Genomic DNA, 11,420 nt, shown 5'->3' on the forward strand with positions numbered 1-11,420 from the left:
CCCTCCTTACGAGGCCTCTTCGGGGCGGGTGGCAACCCGCCGGACGTCCCCGGGAGATCGGGGATCGGAGGCACATGCGCCGATGCCAGCTTCGCGCATTCTTCCATGATGCGGGCGGAAAGGCGGTCTTCCATGGGGCCTACCACCTCCGTCACGCAGCGGTAAATCGAATTGTCCACCGCCTGGTAGAATTCGTCGTCCTGCAGATGGAGTAAGATTCCTCCTCGTACTCCCCTTCCATCCTTGAACCAAGGGCAAATCTGGGGCACCCTGTAGGGCGGCAGTCGAGATAGAACTCGGATATGGGCAGGCCAACCGGCTGCGATCACGTTTTTGGCCAACTGACGTGGCAAGTGGGCTGCACCAACCCCCAAGCGCGCAGACCCTCCTCGCCGGGACCGGGTCTTCGCACCCCTCAAGCGTGCTAAGCCACACTTAGAATAAAGAGGTGCACAAAGGTCACCCGAAGGTGGTCAGAGCCACAATACAGACCCCAACGGGGCGTCAGAAGCAGGAAAGTACAGACCCGGGGCACCAGGTGTCAGAGGGGTACGCGAGGGCTGCTCCTGCGCAAGCAGACTCCACGGCGCGGCTCCTGGCACTGCGGAGGCGCGCTGAAGGGTCGGCGAGACGACAGGCCGCCCCCTGGCGGTCTACTTACGCACCGCACACAAGTGGGAAAGAAAGGTCGCGTAGGAACGGAGAACGTTCCCGCGACCGGGGACTCTGTAAGGGAATAAACCATGCAGTGAGTCCCCCAACGATCGTACACAATACAATCAGCAATATTGAAAAAGGGAAAAAACATGAAAAGCACTTATCTGGCTGCGGGAGCAGCGAAGAAAGAGGAGGAAGAAGATGAGAAGTCCGGATTTATAGTGGTGATGGACAGAGTGGAAGGACTATGGACTATCATTATACAGAGAGACTCTTGGGAGTTGTTGTTTGATTTGTTGAACATTCCGTCAATGCTTTATGTTTAAAGCATTTTTTGTTATTATCATATATCTTTTCCTAAGCTGCTGTGGAGACTTTATGTTAATAAAGCGAAGGAAGATATAGCATAATCTGAAGCCTCCGGTCCTGACATAGAATTGTGGGACAGGTGACAATGAGACAGAAGCCAGGGCGGAGGCAGGCCGTTTAGGGAATAAGTACCAAAAAGAGAACCGAGGTTGGAGGGTGAAGGCGGGACAAAGAGGAACTGCACCGTTGTCGGTAGTAGCTGAGCTCTGGTGGTCTGGTGCTACCCCTCCCACAGTATGCCTCACAGCAGCTGGCAGGCCATAGATATCCACCAACACCAGCTCCTTGTGCTCGGACCAGTGACACTGTAACTCCTCTCTCTCGGCCTTCACTTCATGCGCCACCCACCGCCCTAGCCAACCACAGGCTGGGATTTCTCATCCCTGCTGCTGCGACAGCTGTTGTTTCAAAGGATCTAAGAAACGACAACCAATTGCCAATACTACAATTCATTCACAACAACGAATGGACCGAGAAGAACAGAAGTAAAACTAGTTCTTCAAATCATTGATTCATTTGTATTGATCTATTTATTTCAAAAGCAGAGTCACACTATATTAATTCGTCGACAACTTTACTTAATTTACAAAAGATTAGTATCAAATATACAGGAGAGAGAAAGGGGAGAAGAATCCTTCCTAAAAATCTTTACACTCACTTGTGGCTAACATTCAATCAAGCATTCACTCGTGGAACCTCATTCATACTCATATGTATACTTCTTACAAACTTCGTGAAAAAGATTGGGAAAAGAAAAAAAGGGAAGGGTGAAAAAAGGAAAGGAGCAAATCAAAAGATATCAATAACTGTGTTTGACACAACTGGTGTTAGTCAAGTGGTATACTTAAAGCATACTTGAAAAAGGAACAATTGCTAATTTATACAATAGGCCATCTAAATATCTAAAAACAATTTCAAATTAGGTTTTTTAACATTTTCAACGATTGGCCTAACACGATGATGATCATCGTGTTAGGCCAATCTTTTTCACGAAGTTTGTAAGAAGTATACATATGAGTAGCTGCCTCGAAAGAAAACCAAAGTATGAACGCACTTCTAGATGACATAGCCTCATTCCATAACCATGGTTAACGTCACTCAGCAGATTTAAACAAGCATAAGCCTCTGTGTGTCCAAATTGCAAATCTGCCTTAAGACCCTTAATGTGGCGCCGTGGGTGTGGAAAAGCACAGTATTTTCAGTTTTTTTAACAAAAGTTTGGGAGGGATATTTGGCGCTGCACACACGCGCGGTCTGGTTTCTGGCGCACATAGCCATAGCTGCAGCGCACAGTGACCCTAAACTGCCGCACACAGAGGAAAAAAATTAGAGGGAACATTGCCTGGGAGCAACAATAAATACACTAGCAGCAAAGGCATATCCCAACGCAGCACGAATACATGGAATGCAAATCTTAATCCAAAGGTTCAGACCCCAACACTCATTGCCAGCTCAAGTGTTTATGCAACTCATAGGCATGATGGCCTTGTGCATATTCATAGTCCCTCATGCCAGGTTACACATGCGTCCGCTTCAAGAGTGCCTAGCAAGGCAGTGGAACCAGGCTCAAGGGCAATTAAAAGACCTATTGTTGGTGACCAGTCGAGCATACAACTCTCTGCATTGGTGGAATCCACAAAACCTTTGCAAAGGACGACTGTTCCAAGAGCCTGTCCCACAAATAGTGATCACAGCGGACGCATCCCTGCAAGGCTGGGGAGCTCATGTCCTGCATTACACAGTTCAGGGACTATGGACTATGCAACAGAAAAAAATGCACATCAGCCTCCTGGAGTTGATGGCAATCTTCCTAGCACTAAAAGCATTAAAAAAACACTTTTGCAACAAGACTGTGTTGATCCGGACGGACAACATGACAGCGATGTATTATATCCAGAAACAAGGAGGGGCACACTCCCCACAGCTGTCGCATCTGGCTCAAAGCATGTGGAAATGGGCCATTCAAAGGAACATGTTTCTCATGGCAGAACATCTCCCAGGCAAAGACAATCAGATGGCCGACCTGCTCAGCAGGCACAGTCAACAGAAGCACGAGTTGGAGATTCACCCCGATGTGCTCCAACCATTCTTCCGGGAATGGGGACAACCGGAGATAGATCTGTTTGCCACAAGCGAAAAACGCGAAATGCCAATACTTTGCCGCCAGGTTCCCACATCCGCAGTGCAATGCGATATGGATGAACTGGTCAGGCAAATTTGCATACGCTTTTTCCCCAGCTCCACTAATACCGCTAGTGGCACGCAAAATGCGCTAACATTCACTGACGCTTATCTTAGTTGCTCCCACATGGGCGAGACAACCATGGTACACGACGTTCCTAGAACTGTCAGTGGTGCCTCATCAAAGACTGCGACTAACACCCAGTCTTCTAACTCAGAACCGTGGCGAAATCCAGCACCCAGACCCGCAACAGCTGAACCTCGCGATCTGGCTCCTGAGACCCTAGAGTTTGGATACCTGAACTTGCCTCCAGACTGCATGAATATTATCAGAGAGGCAAGAAGACCCACTACCAGGGCATGTTTGCGGCAAAGTAGAAACTATTCGTCATTTACTGCAGAAACAACGACATAAACCCATTAGACGCACAAAACATCATTTGCTATCTCTTGCACCTACAACGTTGCAACTTAGCCTACTCATCCATCAGGATACATCTAGCTGCGTTAGCAGCATATCTCCAAAACAGGCAACACCTTTCACTATTTAGAGTGCCAGCAATTAAAGCATTCATGGAGGGACTTAAACGAGTAATTCCCCCAAGGCTCCCACCTTCACCAGTCTGGAATTTGAACATCGTTTTAACCAGACTTATGGGACCACCTTTTGAACCACTACACTCCTGCGAACTACAATTTCTTACTTGGAAAGTGGCTTTCCTTATTGCCATTACTTCACTTAGAAGAGTTAGTGAGCTGCAAGCCCTAACTATTCAGGAGCCATTCATTCAAGTACATGCAAATAGAGTAGTCCTCAGAACCAACCCAAAATTCATGCCAAAAGTGGTATCCCAGTTCCATATAAATCAAACAATAGACCTGCCGGTGTTCTTTCAAAACCCACAGACGGTTGCTGAAAGGGCCTTGCATACTCTAGACGTCAAAAGAGCTCTACTATATTACATAGATAGAACTAAGGCATTTCGAAAAACAAAACAGTTGTTTGTTGCTTTCCTACCACAACACAAAGGCAACCCTATTTCTAAATCAGGGATAGCCAGATGGATAATTAAGTGCATTCAAATATGTTACTTAAAGGCAAAACGCACCTTAACAGTTCCCCCTAGGGCGCATTCTACACGCAAACTAGGGGCATCCATGGCTTTTCTGGGAAACATTCCTTTACACAAAATTTGTAGAGCAGCCACATGGACAACCATACATACATTTACCAAACACTACTGTGTAGATGTACATTCCAAACAGCAAGCTGCTGTAGGACAGGCTGTTCTCAAAACTCTCTTTCAGACTGCTGCAACTGGCACAGGCAGCCACCGATAAGGGAGATACTGCTATACATTCTATGCACAGATATGAATTCAGCAGCCCACATGCCTCGAACGGAATATGCTACTTACCAGTATGCATCTGTTCTTGGCATGTAGGGCTTCTGACATTCATATCGCCCACCCGCCTCGCCGGTGCCTGTCGTATCTGTAGCATTCACTCTTTGTATGGACATCCCTTACTGTACTATACTCCATCTCTGCCACAATGGCGAAAAACAATCTGAGCATGGAGAGGATGCCCATGCGCACTGTAGTCCAAGGGAGGAACCACCTATCTCGTGATACTTCGAAGACTCTTCCAGGACAACAATGTGCAATCATCCGGACCCAACACTAGGCGGCGATCTATGCACAGATATGAATGTCAGCAGCCCTACATGCCAAGAACAGATGCATACTGGTAAGTAGCATATTCCTTCTTGGGCCTGACTGGGTGCTACCGGAGATTTGTTAAGGGCTATGGATCCATAGTGACACCCTTTAATGATCTCACCTCCAAAAGGAGGCCTAATAAGGTTCAGTGGACAGTTAGCTGTCAGAAGGCATTTGATGACCTGAAGCAAGCCATGTGCTCTGCTCCCAAGTACTGACTACTCCAAACCATTCATTGCCCAGACTGATGCTTCTGAGATAAGGATAGGTGCAGTATTATCCCAACTTAATGCGGAGGGTCAGGATCAACTAGTAGCTTTTATAAGCCGAAGGTTGACCCACAAGGAAAAATGTTGGTCAGCTATTGAAAGGGAGGCCTTTGCTGTGGTCTGGACCTTGAAGAAGTTGAGGCAATACCATTTAGCCGAGACTGGACAAAGGACAGGGGAGTATTCTCTCTGTCAAGCCCCGCCTCTTGGAAGGACCCCTGAGCTGTTCCAACCCTTTCCCTAGGTTTCTTAAAAGCACCCTATGGGTGGGTCCTCAGATTCATCGTGCAACAAGACTCACCCCTGAAACCAAGACCTCTTCAACCTTCTGAACACTTGGACTTCGACTGGAACCGAGACCGCATCAAGGAAGACTCCTGCTGCTCCTGGACTTGCTGTACTTCAAGTCTTCTGTGTCTGTGTTTCATCCAGGTTCTCCAGAAGGCCTGTGGGCACCAAGGACATCTGAAGTAATCTCCCTTGGAGTGAAGGAGTCACTTCCCTTCATTTGCAGGCACCGCAACAAAGCTGACCGGTCTGCTGTTCCTGTCGTGGTACAGACTTCCCGAGGCCCAGCTACACACGTGGGGATTCTGCAGCTGCTTAGAGGCCTGACCTGTCTTCTCTGCGATTTTGAGGACAGTATCCCTCGTCTGAGCTGCTGGGACCAAACCCCTGTGCACAGTGTCAACTTGCCGAAGTCAAGGCTTGTTGACTCTGCACTCCAGAGATCTCCTGGCTACAAGAAGTTTCAGCCTCACTGCATCCTCTGCACGCTCATCTTTGGTGAGCTGTCTGAAGTCCTCTTGTGACTCCTGAACCTTCGGCCTCTGGGTACTCTCGAATGCCACCTTTGCTTCAGTGGGCTCCCCTGCTTGCCTGGGGCCTACGCTGACTCCGCTACACCTGGTGAGTCCCTGGGCCTTGCTGGTCCCAACGGTTACAACTTTTTGCTTTCCACAGCAGTTGCAGCTACCAATGCTTTTCGGTGCTCCCGCCAGACACCGACCACCTGAACACTGACATCCAATGTGGGACAACTCGTGAACGGCTCCTGGTCTTGCTCAGCATCGCCTGGCCCTCACAGCTGCAGCGCCTCCATCACCATCTTTACTCTTGAAGCTCTCCACATCGGTGGGCATTGTGCTTCCAGGTCTCCAGAGTGGCATAGATTCTGTCCCCTCTGCTTGCAAGTCTTCCTCTTCAAAAATCCAGTCTTGTACGCCTTCACAGGCTTCTCCAGAGACATCTTCTTCGAAGTCTTCCATTGTCGCCTACGGCAGATTCTGACGTCACTTCCCCACCATCCACCCGGCTTCCTTGGTGCAGGTAACCTGGTTCCTGGGGCATCTTCAGTAGGGGTTGCTCTCCAACCTCCAGTCTTCCAAAGGGTTTCTTCGGGGTCCTCTGGGAAGGGTCCTTCTTCTTTAAAACTGCAACGTGACTTCTCCATTGACTTCCATTGGGCATGCAGCTGTGTTTCCACTCTGCACACATTCTCCGTGGGGTTCCTGGGTACTTAACTGGGGTTGTTCCTTCTGTCCCCGGCTCCTCTGAGTATTCTTGTCCAAGTCCTGTTCTCCTTTGCAGTTCACGTTCCACTTTCCTACTATATGGCTTGGTCTCCCCCTGGAGACCAGTGTATATGTTGGGCTACTTACCTGATTATTTTGAAGTATGCTTGTGTGTATTGTTTTGTTTTTTTATTAAGAAAAAGGGCATGTTACAAAAACAACACATTTGCAATCAGGGCGGTTCATACAGTGGTCAGGCTCTAACCTCTCCCAGAGCACCTAGTACAATAGCTATATAGTGACCTTGTTATACAACATCTAGACCCACACTGACGTCCCCTCTGGTCCGTGGCTGTGCACAAATCTCCCCTCTGTAAGAGTTCCACTGACCCCAGACTAGAGTCCATTTACTAGGGCATCCCCTGGATTCGTAGATAGATTTCTCAGTCACCATGCACCAATCCATATCATTAGAACAGTCCACAAGTTTCGGCGGGTTTGGAGCTCTCCAATGCCATGCAATATTTTCTTTGACGATCATGAACCCATGCGTCACCCACAGTTGCTCTTTAGAGTTCAAGTCAGTAGGGTCCGGAATATTTAACAGTGCGAACTTTATGTTACATTGAATCTGTTGTCCCAATGCTTCCTCCATCCGGCCCACCACCTGTTTCCAATACCCCTGGATTAACGCACACTCCCAAATAGTATGTATAAATGTACCTTCCTGCCCAAATTGCATCGCACAGCTGCCCTCTGGGACGTAACCCATGCAAGCCAGCAGAGTTCCCAACAGGTGGGACCTGTGAAGCAGCTTAAGTTGGACCAATCCGAGCCGGAAGGAAATGGCCACTCCATGAGGGGAGGCCACCGCCGCCCGCCATTCCTCGTCATCCAGACCTGCAACGTCGTGGTCCCACTTAGCCTGCAAGCTGGTTAGGGGGTCTGCCATATTGTTAATACCTTTTTTATAAGCAAGGGAGATGGCCTTCTCCGGTAGATCACCGTCAGGTATCCTATCCTCAAGCGGGGGGTTTCTGGGAGATCACTACTTCTGGGGAGAACCTCGAGCAGGGCATGCCTAATCTGAAGATACCGAAAGTACTCAGATGTAGCCTGATCGTTTTTTTGTTGCAGTTGAGCAAAGGGCACCACATCTCCGGACTTCCAGAGATCGCCAACCCTGGATATGCCAATTATGTCCCACTTGTCAAAGCCCTTGGACTGGATCAATCTACTGAGTGGGTGGCTGTGCCATAACGGCGTGGCTTGAGTAATTTTGCCCTCCCAGCCCAGACTCCTGTTGGCCGCCTTCCATGTAGTCACTGAGTGCCCTGTTGGGCCGGTGAGAGCGGGCCGCAAGGGTCGAGCATAGATCGCACCACTGAAGCTGCCCCCCGGAAGGAGCCATCTATCAATTTGAAAGGCTGGGGCGGTATGCAGCCTATATGTGCACTAATTGATCGCCGCAAGGTGCGCTGCCCAGTAATATCGCTTAATGTCAGGGAGCCCTATACCCCCATCGAACCATCCAAGCCTAAGGTCTCTAAAATACGATGCTGGGACTAGAAGGGGAGTGTTTTGTAATGCGTATAGAAATCTGCGAAGGGACATCATCTTGAACAGGGCTGCACGCCCCAGGAGCATCAGCGGAAGCGACTTCCAGTGGAGAACGTCGGCTTTAAAACACTCCAGTGGCGGTGGAAGATTCTTGTCATATGATCCAGGGAGGTCTTTCGAGCCCCAGATTCCCAAATATTTGAAACTGTCAGCTGCAGCCGTAAGCTGGCAGCCCCGGGGGAGCGAGGGTCATTCACCACAAAGAACGTAGAGCACCGACTTGGACCAGTTGATGGTATACCCTGAGAATCTACCAAACACACCAAATATGTCCAAGACAACGTTGAGGAAGGCTGCCGGGGAGGCCAAGTATAGCAAGATGTCGTCGGCATATAGAAAAACACGGTCTTCCCACCCCTGCATCCAACGAAGGCACCGGATAGCGGGGTCCCAAAGGACCCAAGATGCCAGGGGCTCCAGAGCCAATGCGAAGAGAACCGGCGATAAGGGGCAGCCCTGTCTGGTGCCCCTACAGAGAGCGAACACAGGGGATTTCCTGTTGTTGACAACAACTTGTAAAAGTGGTTGGCAATAAAGAAGTCGCACCCAGTCAGTGAACTCAGACCCAAACCCCAACTTGTGGAGTACGGCAAACAAATATGGCCATTCGATGTTGTCAAAAGCGGAGGCGGCGTCCAGGGACACCACGACCGCATCTTCCTGAATTGTGGGTACCCTACCCATAACCCCGTGAAGCCTGTGCAAATTAGAAGAGGTGTTTCTCGCTGGCATGAATCCAGACTGATCCGGATGGACCAGGCGTCGGAGGACCCTGAGCAACTGAGTGGGTAGGATCTTCGCCAGGATCTTCGCCTCACAGTTGAGCAATGAGATGGGTCTGACTGACTGACTGACTAAATGTATTTGTAGAGCGCACTACTGCCGGGGCGTCTTGGCGCTGAGAAAAGTAATTGAACATAACGCTGACTTATTTAATGTTGGGGGAAGAGCCATGTTTTAATTTCCTTCCTGAAAGCCAATCTATTTGGAATCAATCTGAGATGGACAGGCAATGAATTCCAAAGTTTCGATGCCAGGAAGGAGAAACGTTTTCCTCCCCACCTTACTCCTTTTAACTTAGGGAGTTTGACCAAGCCAAAAATGGCTGACCTTAAAGAACGTGCTGGCAGATAACAGGAAAGCAGAAATTGAACATCCTCAGCCCCACCACCAAACAAGGTTTTATGTACCAGACAGAGTGTCTTAAAATCGACATGTCGTCGAACTGGGAGCCAGTGAAGTTGTTTGATGGCGTTTGATATGGGGTGATGTTTAGATAGTTTGAGCAACACTCTAGCTGCCGCGTTCTGAATTGATTGAAGTTTAGCAAATTGTGCAGCACCTGCTCCCAGATACAGAGCGTTACCATAATCAATTCTAGAGGAAATCGTGGCACTTATAACTTTGTTCCTCAGGGAAAAGGGAATGAATGGAAGAATCTTTCTCAGGCCTTTTAACATAAAAAACAAGCAGATGACAGTTTATTAATCTGAGAGGCCCAGACAGATCTTTGCCAAACATAAAACCAAGATTCCTAGCTTTGTTCACTGGCACAGGACAAGTACCTGCTGTAGTTGGCCACCAAAGCTGATTCCATATCGAAGCTTTCTTACCAAACTCTAAGACTTCGGTTTTGTCTGTATTCAGCTTTAAAAAATTGGAATTCATCCACGTCATCAGGGAAGAGATACACTTGGAGAAATCAGCTGCCATAACATCCACCGACTGGGTTACAGACACTATAAGCTGAGTGTCATCAGCATATGACACCAGCGTAAGGCCATGGCTTTTTATCAATCTTGCCAAAGGGGTAACATAAATATTAAAGAGAGTGGGGGACAAGGCAGAGCCCTGGGGAACTCCACCAGGGAGTGGACATACCTCCGACTGATATCCATCCCAGAAAATGACTTGTCCCCTAGACGATAAAAAGGAGGAGGTCAAGAGCCGTGCCACCAATGCCCACATCCTGTAACCTTTGTACTAATACCGCATGGCTCACGGTATCAATGGCCGCTGTTAAGTCAAGCAAGACTAGGACCGCCCTTCCTCCCTCGTCCATCACCTTGCATATTTCCTCTGCTGCCATGATCAAGGCTGTTTCCGTAGAGTGTTTTGCACGGAAACCATGTTGTGTGTTATCGAATGTCATTGATCTCTAAGTAAGATGTTAATTCAGAGTTCATGGCCTTCTCCAAAACTTTGGCAGAAAGACCTACACAGGAGATAGGACGAAAGTTTTTCTCATCTGATGGATCCAACTTGGGTTTTTTCTGAAGGGGGCGAATGTAGGCTCTTTTCCACTTTGTTGGATAAACTCCAGAAGTCAAGACTTGATTTAATACAGAAGACAGTACAGAGCTTATCTCCTCTGGTGCCAGATGAAATACATACGGTGGACAGGGGTCTAAAGGAGAGCCTGATTTAATTTTTAGCAACAAATCCACCACTTCCTTCATTGCCAGTCTATCAGAGGAACATTTGTTAGCGTGTTTACCCGCTTTGGGGGTGACGACTATGTTGGCCAGCCGCTGGTCCTCGGGCAGGATACCCCTCTCCTTACTGACACGAAACATGGCAACCAAGTACAGCGTGCTCCTTCTCGCCATAATCTTGAACATTTCTATAGGTATGCCATTGGGACCCAACGCCTTCCCTCCCCGCAGATCGTGGATGGCCTTCTCGACCTCCTCCACCGCGATCTCAAGATCCAAGTCGGAGCGTTCCTCCTCGGTAAGAAGCGGCATCTTCCTCAGAGTACGTTGTGCGGGACATGTAAAGTGCGTGGTAGTAATGGCCGAACGCGTCCGCTATATCTTTGGACATAGTGAGAAGCGGAGGAGAGTCGTCTCCAACTCCACCACAACGCGCTGGGCCCTGTCCCTGCGCTTTAATAGGCCAGCAGCTTGCTGGCCTTGTCTCCCACATCATAAATCTTACTGAGTGTGGCATGATGGTATGCTTTAGCGGCCTCTGAGGCCAGGTCAGAAAACTCCTTGATTTTCATGCGAACTTCTGCTGTGTCGTTGGTTCGAACTGCGCATTCCAAATCGAGGATTTCCGCCTGCAAGCGCGCCATGGCGGCTCCT

This window comes from Lissotriton vulgaris, chromosome 5 (genome assembly GCF_964263255.1).
Source record: "Lissotriton vulgaris chromosome 5, aLisVul1.2, whole genome shotgun sequence".
Lineage (NCBI taxonomy): Eukaryota > Metazoa > Chordata > Amphibia > Caudata > Salamandridae > Lissotriton > Lissotriton vulgaris.